Genomic DNA, 12,841 nt, shown 5'->3' on the forward strand with positions numbered 1-12,841 from the left:
CACACACAATCCTTAGCTGAGGACGGACCATTCAAAACATATTAATTATTTTTCGTGAAGCGTGCCTAGTGGCTTCTTGTCTCTGTCAAACACAAGGCTTTGGTGCAAAGGCGATAATCTAGCCCGAGGCACAGAGTGACAGTGTGGGCTTGAAGCGGGGACGTTATGGTCCCGGTTAAGTCCCCACTCTCTTTGGAAGGGTTAGCGTAGTGTAAAACACCAGAATTATAAATAGGCTATCATCAATGAGGATATAACTTAACTTCCCGTGGGGAAGCAATGAGCAATGATACAACGTTATTCCCGCCTCAGCTCAAATAGACGGGCAACAACAAGGACGGTGGTGCTGGAGTTTTTCATCTGACCCATCCTCGCCTCGGTTCAGTAACACTGCTCAAAGGAGGCACGTATGTGAGTGTGCACCATCACAGCCTGTGTAGGCGCGTGTGGAGCTGTCCTTTCAGCACCAGCGCGGGCTTCAGCACCACAGCGGATGACAGCAGCAGCAGCAGCAGCCCACGCGCATCTAAAAAGTCTCTCTCAGGCACTTCTTCTTTTCATTAAATTCAAGGGGGAGTGTTCATAATTTATGGCGAGACGCGACCTTACATCGCAGCTTCTCAACAGTCCACTGGGTCTGCATGTGAGGAGGGGCGCGCGCACGCGACCCTCTGCGCGCGCGCGTGTGCACGTACGTGTGTGTGTGAGTGTGTGAAGATGATGATGAGCATGATGATGATGATGATGCTGCGCGAGGCTGTCAAGGTGTCCTCGAATACAGACGTCGTTCAGTGACGTGTGAGGAGAGAGGGAGAGAGGGGGGAGGGAGAGAGAGTGCGCGCGAACGTCCGAGGAGGTGGGGTGGGCGGGGTCAGTGGGAGCAAACGGAGGGATGGAGAATTCCGCGAGTCACCATCACGGATCCCCGCTGTCAATCATAACCGTCAAGACCAATCGGCGCGCTCATCCCGGCAGGCTCGTCCCCACCCAGCCCCCCCCTTCTTCATCTCGGCCCCGCCCCCCTCCTTGAGCTGTCCTCTCTGTGCACGCGCGTGGCACCCCCCCACCTCTCACACACACACACGCACACACCTCCCCACCACCACCACCACCACCACCACTAGGTCGAGTCGAGGAGGAGGAGGAGGAGGAGGAAGAGGAGGAGGAGGGATGAGGCGCTCGGTGGAGGGGAAATGGCTGCCGAAAACAAGCCGGAAGGTAAGAGAGAAATAACGGGTGTTTTTTGTCTTATTTCATGGCGGCACGGACGTGATGTTCGAGGCGATGGAAGGGGGAGGCACGGCCGAGGAGATGGATGACGGCGGTGCTCTTCCCCCTTCTCTCCCTCCTCCAGCCCGTCCCGAAAACACGGACGCTGGTGCTGAACCAGCGACTGTGTGGAGCACGGTTAACCGACAGCAGATAAATAACGGAAGGATAGTTGTCCCGTCGCTGGTGCTGGGACTGAGCCGGGATAGGGGCAGTTTTTTATACGGTCCGGTGTTTGCCAGCGTCCCCGCTCCGAGCTGCTGGCTCATGAGTGTTTTTTTAATCATTAAACGGGATGTGGATGAGAGACAGAGAGCTTCATGCTGAAGGAATTCAGATGCTCTCCGTGCGTGTGTGCGCGTGTATGTGCGCGCGCGTGTTTATCTGTCTCTGTATTCCTCTTAAAGCATAAAATTAGACCCGTGAATCGTAGATCTTCGTCTCTGACAGCCCCACTGCCTCCCAGTCCAGCTGTGTGTTTATTTATTAACCATATGTTGGTGTGTGTGTGTGTGTGTGTGTGCGTGTGCGTGTGCGTGTCTGTGTGTATGTGTGTTTATGTTTGTATGTGATGATTTGGTGGTGAGCCTGTGTATGTGGCTGCTGAGGCAGTGAAGGTGAGAATCTCTCTGCATGTACCTTGGGGATCGTATGTGTGTCAGTTTTAGGTCACATCATGAATCTAGTTAAAACATGTTTTGCTCCCTCAACTTAACTCGTGAGTCATTATTGTTACAAACATACACACACACACATTTCCTTGAGATTATTAGTCATCCATTCATGAATTATTTATGCTATGGCCATAATCGCCATGGCAATATTATCTCAAGCTCCACTCATGGGTTAATTGGAGCTTTATCCCTTCCTCGATGTGTTCAACATTTGTTTGTAATCACCCCTGGTTTTTGGTGTGCTTCTGCTTGCCTCTTTTAAGTACTGCTGATGTCACAGAGGGTTAAATTCATCAACGACCCCTGTCAAGCAGTTGAGCATAACATGTGCTGTCATGGACGAGACACGTACAAACTTTAAGCGTACTATGACATGCAGTATTCAAGATTAGTTTTAGACATCAGTTTAATAATCAGCCTTTTCTATATAATTATTTTTGTCTCCTCCTCAAAGTGATGCCAAAAATGACCCTCTAGTGGAGAGAGGGTCAAATGCCTAAATGGCAGTTGACCCTCTCTCCACCAGGGAGCGATGTTGAGCAATATTTCTCTCTGGGGCAATTTCTTCGATAACTTGAACTGCAGAAGTAGCATCACATGTGAAGCACATTTCCAGGCGCACAGCACTTTAAGTCAGACACACATACATACACACGTGCAGGCAAGCATGCAGTGTGTGGCCCGAGGCAAAGGGAAGGCCGTGGGTGGAGAGTCCCATTGCGTGAAAAGACGAGAACTGTAGATGAGACAGAAGGCCCATGGGCAGATCAGCAGGCACTGTACCACACGAATATAAAAAACCACCCCCCAACTGCTTATACTGTACTGTAGCTAAACACACACATGCAAACAGACCCACACCGTTCACAGTGTGTGTTTTTTTTCATCCATTGACCCCCTCAGTGTTATGTGTGGGGAGGATGTAATAATTTACGAGCCTGTGCCATGCTGAATGAAAGCCAAATGAATCGCGGCTCTCGAGGCAGGAGTCAGCCATCCACCCTTTCCATCCTCTGGCAGATGTGTGTGGCACCAATCAGCAGAGTACACCAGTGGGCATGAGAACAATATCCAACATATAGCCTGGAAGACCATCTCCCTCTGCACTGGTTGGTCTACTTTGTATCATAGCAACAGTGGTCAGGGAAACAGAGAAATGATGAGAGAGAAGAGAAACTAAAGCTGGGAACAAGTTAGTCACACACACGGAGGCAGTGTATCTACTGTGGCCAATCGATCAGGGGACACAATGGATGCAAGTTAGTGGATCAGAAAATGGATCAGCCCACATGCATAGCACACAGAGTTTTATGTCTGGGCCTTAGAGGAGGACGAATGAGGTGCGGTGTGTGTGTGTGTGTTTGTGTGTGTGTGACGGCCAAGGAAACAAAAGTGTGGAGCATCTTCTAAATATGTCTCTTTTTAACCTTTTTTTCTCATCTTGTAGGACTGAAGAAAATAAGAAATCCAGAGCGAATGGTCAGGATCGCTGTTGGTTACACAGGACACACCCCTCCCAAGAGTGACGACACTGACGCCAACAGTAAGAGACACACATATACTCTTCACACTGTTTGTGCGTGCGCATGTCTGCGAGAGGGTGTTTAAGTGCTGCTCTCGCATTTGTCTGTAGCGTCAGGGTGACTCTGGGAGCAAGTATAAAAGCCTTCTGGCAGAATGATGTGATGCAGGAACTGAGGTCTCCTTCTCATGTGCTCTGTAACAGATCACACACGCGCACGCACACACACACACACACACAGACACACGCGCACACACACACGTACAGAGAGCAAGCACACACTCTGTCTCCCTGCTGAGACATCATTCCAATTCAGCTTTGTTACACATCATGTTTATTCATGCATGCCAGTACAGTATTAGTGAGCTTGCGCGCACACACACACACACTTACACAGACACACACGCACAATAAGGCAAGGCTTACTTTGGCTATCAGTAGTTTATTGTCATGCCTAATCTGTACACATGGCATTATGTATCTATAATCCTCAATGGGCCTGGTTAAACTAGAAGTGAGATGGAGTGTGTAATCTGGGGTCACCGCATGGTCGTGTATGGAAGTGTGGAAGTGTTTGGTGGGCATGTGTGTGATTGCTGCGGTGTGTTACAGGGACTATAAAGGCAATGATTGCTTTGATTGGTTATTGATTCCAGAGGACATGACACAGATGCATGTCCCTGCCTCTCTGCTTGTGAGTGTGCAATTGTGTGTGTGTGTGTGTGTGTTAGTGTGTACGTGTGTTTGTTGGCGTTGTTAGGGGGACACATTGCAGGAAAATAAACAGATGTGAGGAGGAGCAGACCGACATGGTACTTAGTGAGGTGTAGGGGGTTATGGTTATAGGGAGAGAAGTTATGTGGAAGCCCCTCAACATGCACAGACGCACACACATAAACGCACACGCACGCACACGTTTTTTCATTTCGGAAGGAGCAGATGGCCTCATACCTGCACCAGACCCTCTGATTTTGTTTAGAGGGATGGGAGAAAAACGTGAGTGTCACAAGATAGCAAATGAACAAAACAGAATAGAACAGAATAGAGCAGAATAGCATAGAATAGAATAGAATAGAGGGGAACAGAGAGTTCTGTTTGGGATGTCTGTTTAATATGAGCGGAGACTTCCTGAGCCTATCCCTGTCTCCTATCTGTTCTCGAGCCCCAGCTGGAGGATTACTGGAGGAAAAGTTTATCAGCAGAATGATAAAATTAGCATGCACACCCATCTCTCCATCCCTCCCCCCTGCTCTCCCTCTTTCTGTCGTCCCTCCCTCCTTCTTCCTGCACACTCGCTCATCCCATGCTATGCCCCCCCCTTTCTCCTCCCTGCCCTGGTGCTTCCTCCTGCCATCCCCCTCCCCACCCCCGCCCCCTCCCACCATCTAGCTGCTGTGCAATGAGCCTTTCTTTCTGTCACATTAATTCCATTCCAAAAAGGGGGAAAATGTGGAAATTTCCCCTGATACCTCCTAATATCAGTAGGGGGAGAGTTAAGAGTTGCATTTGGAGCATTTTTCTCTCTCTTTGCTGAAGAGAGTTTTATAATTAACTGACAGCCATCTCACAAGGGCATTGGCTTGTTTCTGTGTTAAATATGGAGATGACAGTTTTATGAGGTAAAATATTCATCAGTCGGTGGCTGCTCTTCGATGTGACTCCAGTCTAAATCATGGCATTTGATAGGCTACCACCAAAGCAATGTTTCACTAGGGTTCAACACTTTTACACTTTTTAGGACGCATAACTGTAAAAAGGTTAAAGTTACACTGACTTAACTGATGGCTCATTAAGTCATATAGAGGTATACCTCTATATGACTTAATGAGCCATCAGTTTTGCATTAGCATTCAGACTTTGTCACTCTTTTGGACTCTCCTTTGGCCGATTAGCAAGTGCGTGATCTATGTCGAGCGTCTTTGGGGTGTGAAAGCTCATCAGCATTCAACAAATCTGCAAAGTTGTTCTCCCGTTCCTCGTCAGCGAGGAGAGAAATTGTAAGAATGGGTTAAGATGACGGCTGTGTCCATTAAGGTGTGGTTTGAAACAGATTTCGGCACCAAGGTCACTGGTAAAAAAAATTAATAACACCACTCTTAGATAAATTCTGTTATGTGGCTTCTTCAGTCGACATGAGCTGCATGTATATGTGTGAGTCTGTTTGCATGTATGAGTGTGCGTGGGTGTTTGTGAGTGTGTGTGTGTGTGAGTGTGTGTCTGTGTGTCTGTGTGTGTGTGCCTACGCATGTGCTACGGGCTTGTTTGATGTGGTGGTTCTGGTACATTTCAAAGGCGAGGCTCTGATGAGAATTCTTCAGAACAGCAGGGGGAGGGGAGGGGGTTATAGCCAGGAGGGGTGGGGTTTAGACGCTGATTGGCATTCATAGCGGAGAGGCTGGAGTGCTGCTAAAAAAGAAATTAGGCTTTAACTAAGCTGCACCATTCAGCTGTTTAACTAAGCTGCTGCACCGTTCAGCTGTTTGAAATTCTGTCTTCTCAGGCCTTCTATTAATAAATGCATAATTGATTAGGGGGAGCATACGTGCCTGAACACACTTCTACTGACACAAACACACACACATACTCAGGCAGGTCTGAGCACACACACATAGACCCCACTCCTGTCTTCTTACAGCACTCATCTGTCTTTGTCTTACCTTGTTCCATCTCTTGTCCTTGCAAAATTCTTACTTTCTGTGTAGTGTCTTTCAAAGTTTTTTTTTCATCATTAAGTGTCTCTCTCTGGCTCATTGTCTCCCGTCTCCCTGCTCTGACAGCCCCTGCACCCACCCACACCCCCACCCGCCACCTAACATATCTCTTTTTTACTCTCACTCTGTCTGCCCTCAGGTACGGTATAATTCCTATCTTCCCAGGGGAGTCTTGAATGGACGCCCTCTACTCAAATGCTTATCAATAACCTTTGAGTGCTTGCTCTCTTTGACTTCTGAGCGGCACACCCGTTGGGCATGCACTCACAAACAGGCACACATGAGGGGCTATATTTGTGCGGACGCTTAGCGCTGGTGAAGTGGTATATCCTGTGGCGCAGAGGGATTTTTTTCTTTACCCACACCTATTCAATAGTTTGGTGATTCTCTGCGCGCTGCAGTAGGAGGAGAGTTTCCCAGGTAATCCAGGAGCACCACGTCGTGTTGGTGGCGGTGCAGTCTTACAGCTCCCTCCGAAAAGCAAACCTCTATTATTCCTAATTTGTTTGTTTGTATTATTACACCTTCTGCAACCAGTATAGTCACATCACATGCACCGAATAAAAATGAAACGAAAAGATGTCTGTCACTGTTGTCAACAAAAGGGGCTAAAATCAATGCTGTGTTTTCAATACTTTAATACTTTACTTCCTATATGGGTTCTACTAAAAACCTTTTTCTTTAAAAATAAGTCTCAGATTAGTTTGTAATTTTCTTTTTTTTTTAAGTTTGTTATGCCCTGTGATTTTACCTACTGTACCTAAAACAGGAGACATTATATTGGGGACTATTTTCAGCTGGTGTGTGAATGTATATTTACATCAACAGAAGGGGGTATGTGGGATTTAACAAATAAAAAAAAAACGTGCATGTGTTCATTCGAAAAAAAGGAACAATAGTGTGATGATGTGACTCACTGGAGGGTCTTTTGGACAACAGAAGAGGTTTATGGCAGAGAGAGAAAAACATGCTATCAGGTTTTGTTTACACAGAAAGTGTTTGTTGATAGTATCAGTTCCTTGCTGGATTTATTGACAAAAAGAAAACCTAGAATATCACTTCTTCCTGGCATTAATCCAGAGGAGGTAAAAGTTAGCTGATTTTAACCAACCTGTGATTAGCATGTGGATCATTGTGGTTGTAAATAAAATAGTGCATGGTTACGCACAGACAACTCGGTCGTCCAAGGACTTTCACTTTGTTCAGAAAAAAACCTGGCTGCATTTACAGCTGCTGGGTTTTCAAGAATGTACAACCTTCCAGCTTCTGCAGAAGAATATTAGTGTCCTCTGGAGGAGGTGGTCTGCAGTCCCTACTCCATTACCAACCTGTCTGTATGACACTCAGGGGAAAGCATTGCTTTTAAAGGGGATAAGAGATGCCCATGTGATTGGCCTTCATTGTAACCAACCCCAAACGTACTCATAATGTATGATAATGGATTCTTCTTAATCCAAATCTGACTCAGGTGCACTGTGTACCTCCACCTGCTGTCCAAAAATAAGTCAGTGCCACTCTCTTTGTGCTCTGCACACTTAGCCTTGATCGACAATCATCAGCCCTTCTTGTGTACTACACAGTAAATCAGTGAATAATATAAAATAAGACATATGCTTATATAAACAGCTGACATGGAAATATTTAACTAGTTTGTTTTCAATTTGCTGGCTCTGTCCTGTTGCATTGATTTGGAATAACACATTTATTCAGCCATACAAAACACCAGCCTGACATCTCTTTTCACTGCTATGCCAAAAATGTGGATGGACCAAATTTTATTTGAACAAAATTAATTAAAGCTTCTCCTTCACAGGCCTGAACAAATCTCTTTGCGACTTCAATTACTCAAGGTGACATCGAGCCAGTTAGAAATGCCACACAATAAAAGTTTGTTATGATTTTGAGTCCGCCAGATCCCACAGATGCTGCGTTTTGGTATTCTCCTCTCACCATGTCCTCTGTGTCTGATGAGAAATTTCTCCTATCTTCCCACTCATACCTCATTTATCTTCCTTTATCTTCTCCCCCTGTCCTCCCCCACCGCCCACCCCTCCTTCCACTCCAGATGAGCCTGGCCAATTGAAGATATACCTTCCGAAGAAGTTGCTGGAGTGTCTACCCAAATGTTCCTCTCTGCCAAGGAGCGCCATCGCTGGAACACCAACGAGGTGAGAATGAATGGAAAGTGAAATATCTGTGACAGTGAGATGAACTCAGATTTTTACTGGTTATGCATCTCAGCTAATTTCACATTGAGAGATGAAGAGGAGGTAAACAAACACAATGGCAGCTTTTTATTGTGTGAAAAAAAAAAACCTGAGCTCCAAGCCAGAGTCCCACTGACTGCACATTCCATTATGTTGTTTCCTATTACACTTTGTAGCCAAAACCACTATGGTCAAGGCGCCGGGATCAGTCTTAAGCTATGGGATCTTCGACTCCCTGATGTATGGTGGGGTTCAACGAAACCCATATGGTCAATATCATGGAAATGTCTGACATTCCCATTGTTGCTATGCAACCACAGAAAGCTGTTAAATGTGTGGCACACTTCCGCACAAAGTAGCTTTTTCATCTTTGCGTTATGTGTGAAAATGATGCACCACTTATAGTGTGCAATGTTGTTCTGTGAAACAAAGCAAAACATTGGAATTTAAAAGCTGTCTGCGATGTATAAACAACCAACACAGTGGCCATGCACCCAGAGGATCTGCTCATAAAAGTGAGTTAAGTTTAAGTAACCTAGGGGCTTTTTTGCACTTCCCTGTAGTCAGTGTCAAGTCAACCATATTTTTTAAAACCTCTTGTCGGGCTGTCGTTTTCACACAAACACATGGCTACACTCATGAATACAGGGCTGAGTTTGTCCTGTTTTGGGCCAAAATTTGCATCATATTTGCATCATGAACAACACATAACTTAAATCCAGCTGCTGGCGAAGTGGTGCAATGTAAAACGGGGCCAATTGGTTTGGGACAGCTCTTTACTCAGGACCATAGATGACCCTGAATTAAACATTTGAGGTCAGAATAGCTTGACAGAGCTGCATGTTGTTTCAGACTTAATCTGCTAGCTTTAGTTTAGGGAATTGTTTGATGGGTGGAAATGGTTGCAGGCATTTGTCGTCAATGACTCCTTGTTCATAGCCTTTCATTGCACAGTCTCTCCACTGGTGGTTTGCTCCATTCATTGTGATGTGGTTGGCCTCTGCGAAGACATTTTCTCCATGTGCAGGCTGTGCACTCCATTATGGATGAATGTTTGTGTGTTTGTGTTATTGATTACCAAGTCCTGCATTATTATGCAATGCAAAGCTGATTTGGCCTGTGGTTTTTCTCTCAGGAAAGTCATTACATTTTTCATGCAATCCATCTCAATGAAGGTCATACTGGGAGTTAAGCCCGGCGCCTACTGAACAGTGTGCACACATGAATAGGCAGTGTGTCTGTGTGTCTGTGTGTCTGTGTGTCTGTCTGTGTGTGTGTTCAGAACAAGGTAGCCGCTGTTAGTTAGGGACTTCCACTTTCATCAGCCTAACCAACAGCGATTTGCACAAAGCGCAGCGACGAGACCAGAGCACCTTGTTGCCTGCCCCCTCTCCTGCCCTTTCTCCCTCTCTTTCTCCGTAAGTCTCCCTTTCAACTTACCATCTACTCCTCTTCATCTTTCATTTCCTCTCCTCTCCTCCCCCTCCCTCCCTCTCTCCTTCTCTCTCTCTCCTTGGCGCTCTCTCTCTGATGAGGAGGTGGCAGGCTCAGTTCAGGGGGAGGTTGGGTGTCCCTCAGCGAATTCCTTCAAAGCTCCTTTTCCACCCAGGCATAAAGTTTCCTGCATACTTAAACCCTCCATTGTGTCTGCTGCTCCTCTTGCTTGATGCTTTCACAGGGGATGCTCGGTGTGCATCTAATGCACGTTTGTGTTTCAGTCGGTGTGTGTGTTTCTAACTGCATGTGTCTGTTAGGGATATGCACAATGCCAGATTATTGTGGTCGATTGTTTGTGTAGCTGCTGCAACAAAGGTATTGATTTTTTCCACGGTGTTTGTTATCTGTCTGTATTGCAGACAACGAAAGAGCTATAGCAGTTTTCATCAGCGGCACATTGAAAATTGAAAACGTCATTGGTCATCACATTTAATGCAGAGAGAGAGTTCGTATGTCCAACATAGACTGTAGCCTAACACAATCTTATGTGGATTTCCAGACCAATCAGATGTCAGCTTTCAAGACAGCTGTCAAAGTTAAATCAATTTATTTATTCAGTTCCATCCCTTAAATGTGTATGTGTGTGCTACTTCAAAAGAAAATACTGTTATGGTCGAGATATCGCTCATGAAGTGTGGTGATGTGTAAATGGTTTTCTATTTATATAGCGCTTTTCTAGTCTTGATGACCACTGAAAGGGCTTTACAGTACAGTTTTACATTCACCCATTAACACACACACATTCATACAGTGCATCTATTCGCAGCACTTTGTTATTCTATGGGGGGCCATTCGGGGTTCAGGATCTTGCCCAAGGACACTCTGGCATGCAGATGGGTTGGACTGGGGATCGAACTGCCGACCTTCAGGTTGGAGGACGACCACTCTACCCCTCAGCCACAGGCGCCCCTATATGTCATTGACAAATCGTATGATAAGATCGCCCTGTATTTATTCAGCATGTATACACATCTGTGTGCATGTGGGTGAGTGTTTATGTGTGTGTTGTCAGTGCGTTTGCTTTTTGGGTTTTCAATGATTCTTCAATTCAATGTGCTCACGTATAAGGAAATTCTTTTTGTGTTTTCTCATCCTCACTGTTTGTGTTTCTGTGTATACATGTCTGCATTCAGAATTAGGATTATCCTTTGTGTGTGTGTGTGTGTGTGTGTGTGTGTGTGTGTGTGTGGTGTGTTGTGTGTGTGTGTGTGTGTGTGTGTGCGTGTGTTTGTGTGTGTGTTTGTGTGTGTCTGTGTGTGTGTGTGTGTGTGTGTGTATGTGTGTGTTTGTGGCATGCACTGCGTGTGTGAATAAGAAGAGCACAGTGTGATAGATAAAGAGATTACCTTCCTGTGTTTTGATGCCTTTGATTAAGTCAGTCGCAATCTTTACAAGTCTTCATCTGATATGTCCCTATTTTCTCGTTTTTCTTGGCATGTGTATGTCAGTGCGTGTGTGCGTGCATGTGTGTTCGTTTTCTTGCACATGTGCGCGATTGCATATGAACCTGTGATCTCTGTTTTGTCACGCATGGCTCTTTGCTTGGCCTCCCACAAGCACTGAGCTGTGACCCCATACATTTCTACTCAGTGCACTCCTCCTTCTCCTCTCTGTCCTTTCCTCTCTTCATTCCATTCCCTCTCTTCCTCTCTCTCTCTTTTGTGTACCTACTGATGTGTGAAATTATTCTGGGATGGAGGGATGGATTCCTCCCTGAAGGGCTGAGCAGAGGCGTGAGCCTTTTGTTCAATAATAGATTGGGGGTGTATGTGTATCTGTCCGTGGTAATAGACTATAGACTAGTTTTAGATAACAAACCACACTCAGGTGGACAGACGGATGGTAGAGTCTGTTTTATTCATCCGTCGGGAATGCTTTGTTTGGTTTCCGCAGATTCTTTGGAGCGCTGAAATAAGGAACGAAAGTTCTTTAAATCTCGACAAAGACAAACTTCAGATCTGGTTCTGGATTCAAGCTCATTGAAAATATGTGGTTACTCTTGAGGGGACCCTTAACATCCTGACTGATGTCGATTCCAGTCTGGGTTGAATAACAAATATACTTCCCTTTAGAAAAAAAATGACATTCAAGCTATTAAAAATGCATGCACATGCTATGTTGCATGTTAAAGGTTCCTACTTTAGAGCAGCCCCCTACCATGATTCAAATGATGCAACTGTCTTTGGTACAGACTGATGTAGATCGCACACATGACAGCCGTCTGCATGTGAGTGGGCGCTGCGTGTCGCTCAATTGTGCAGGCGCAAAAAAGCACCGGCATTATTTTGGTATCAATGATATGAAACATGCAGTGTTTTTATTACACAGCTCCGCTCTCATTGCGCAGTGATATATTGTGTCACTGTGGTGTGAAGGCAGCTCATCGACAGTTCACACACGCCCATGTCTGGCTGTGCCGCCGCATGACACTAACATGATTGCTTGAATGAGAAGCAGATCAAAAAGCATATACATGTTAGACCACTGCCCCATCCGCCTCCTGCGCACAGCGCGTGTGTGTGTGTCTGTGTGTGTGTGTGTGAGCCTGTGCGTGTGTATGAATGCGTCAAGGATATGTGTTGCCATGGTAACATATTGTGCGTGTGTGTGTGTGTGCACATATTCCTGCTAATGTAATGATCGATGTGGCAATGGGTGACACAAACGCTCCTTATGATTGTGCAGTACATCAAAGGTGATAAGAAAGACGAGATATTGTCAGCAGGTCGCTTGTAATGCCAAACATGAACAACGCCCCCCCCCCCAAAAAAAAAAAACTAATGGTGAAGGGCGAAAGCTCTAAACCCCAGGTAGAAATATCACTCCCGCTCACCTGTGCATGCTGTGCAAGCTTCTGTGAGCGCCCGTGTCTAGCCCAACAAAGCGCTGCGTGTGTGAATGTTTAATGTATTATTTATGTCAGTACTGTTTGTGAGCCATTAAATAGATACATTCAATTAA

At 45.7% G+C, this 12,841-nt stretch overlaps 1 pseudogene; it reads left to right on the forward strand.

Moving 5' to 3' along the window:
- The first annotated feature begins 1,193 nt into the window (after positions 1 to 1,193).
- LOC133963579 (calmodulin-binding transcription activator 1-like) overlaps positions 1,194 to 12,841 on the forward strand; it is a 48,221-nt pseudogene continuing 36,573 nt past the window's right edge.

This window comes from Platichthys flesus, chromosome 2 (genome assembly GCF_949316205.1).
Source record: "Platichthys flesus chromosome 2, fPlaFle2.1, whole genome shotgun sequence".
NCBI lineage: Eukaryota > Metazoa > Chordata > Actinopteri > Pleuronectiformes > Pleuronectidae > Platichthys > Platichthys flesus.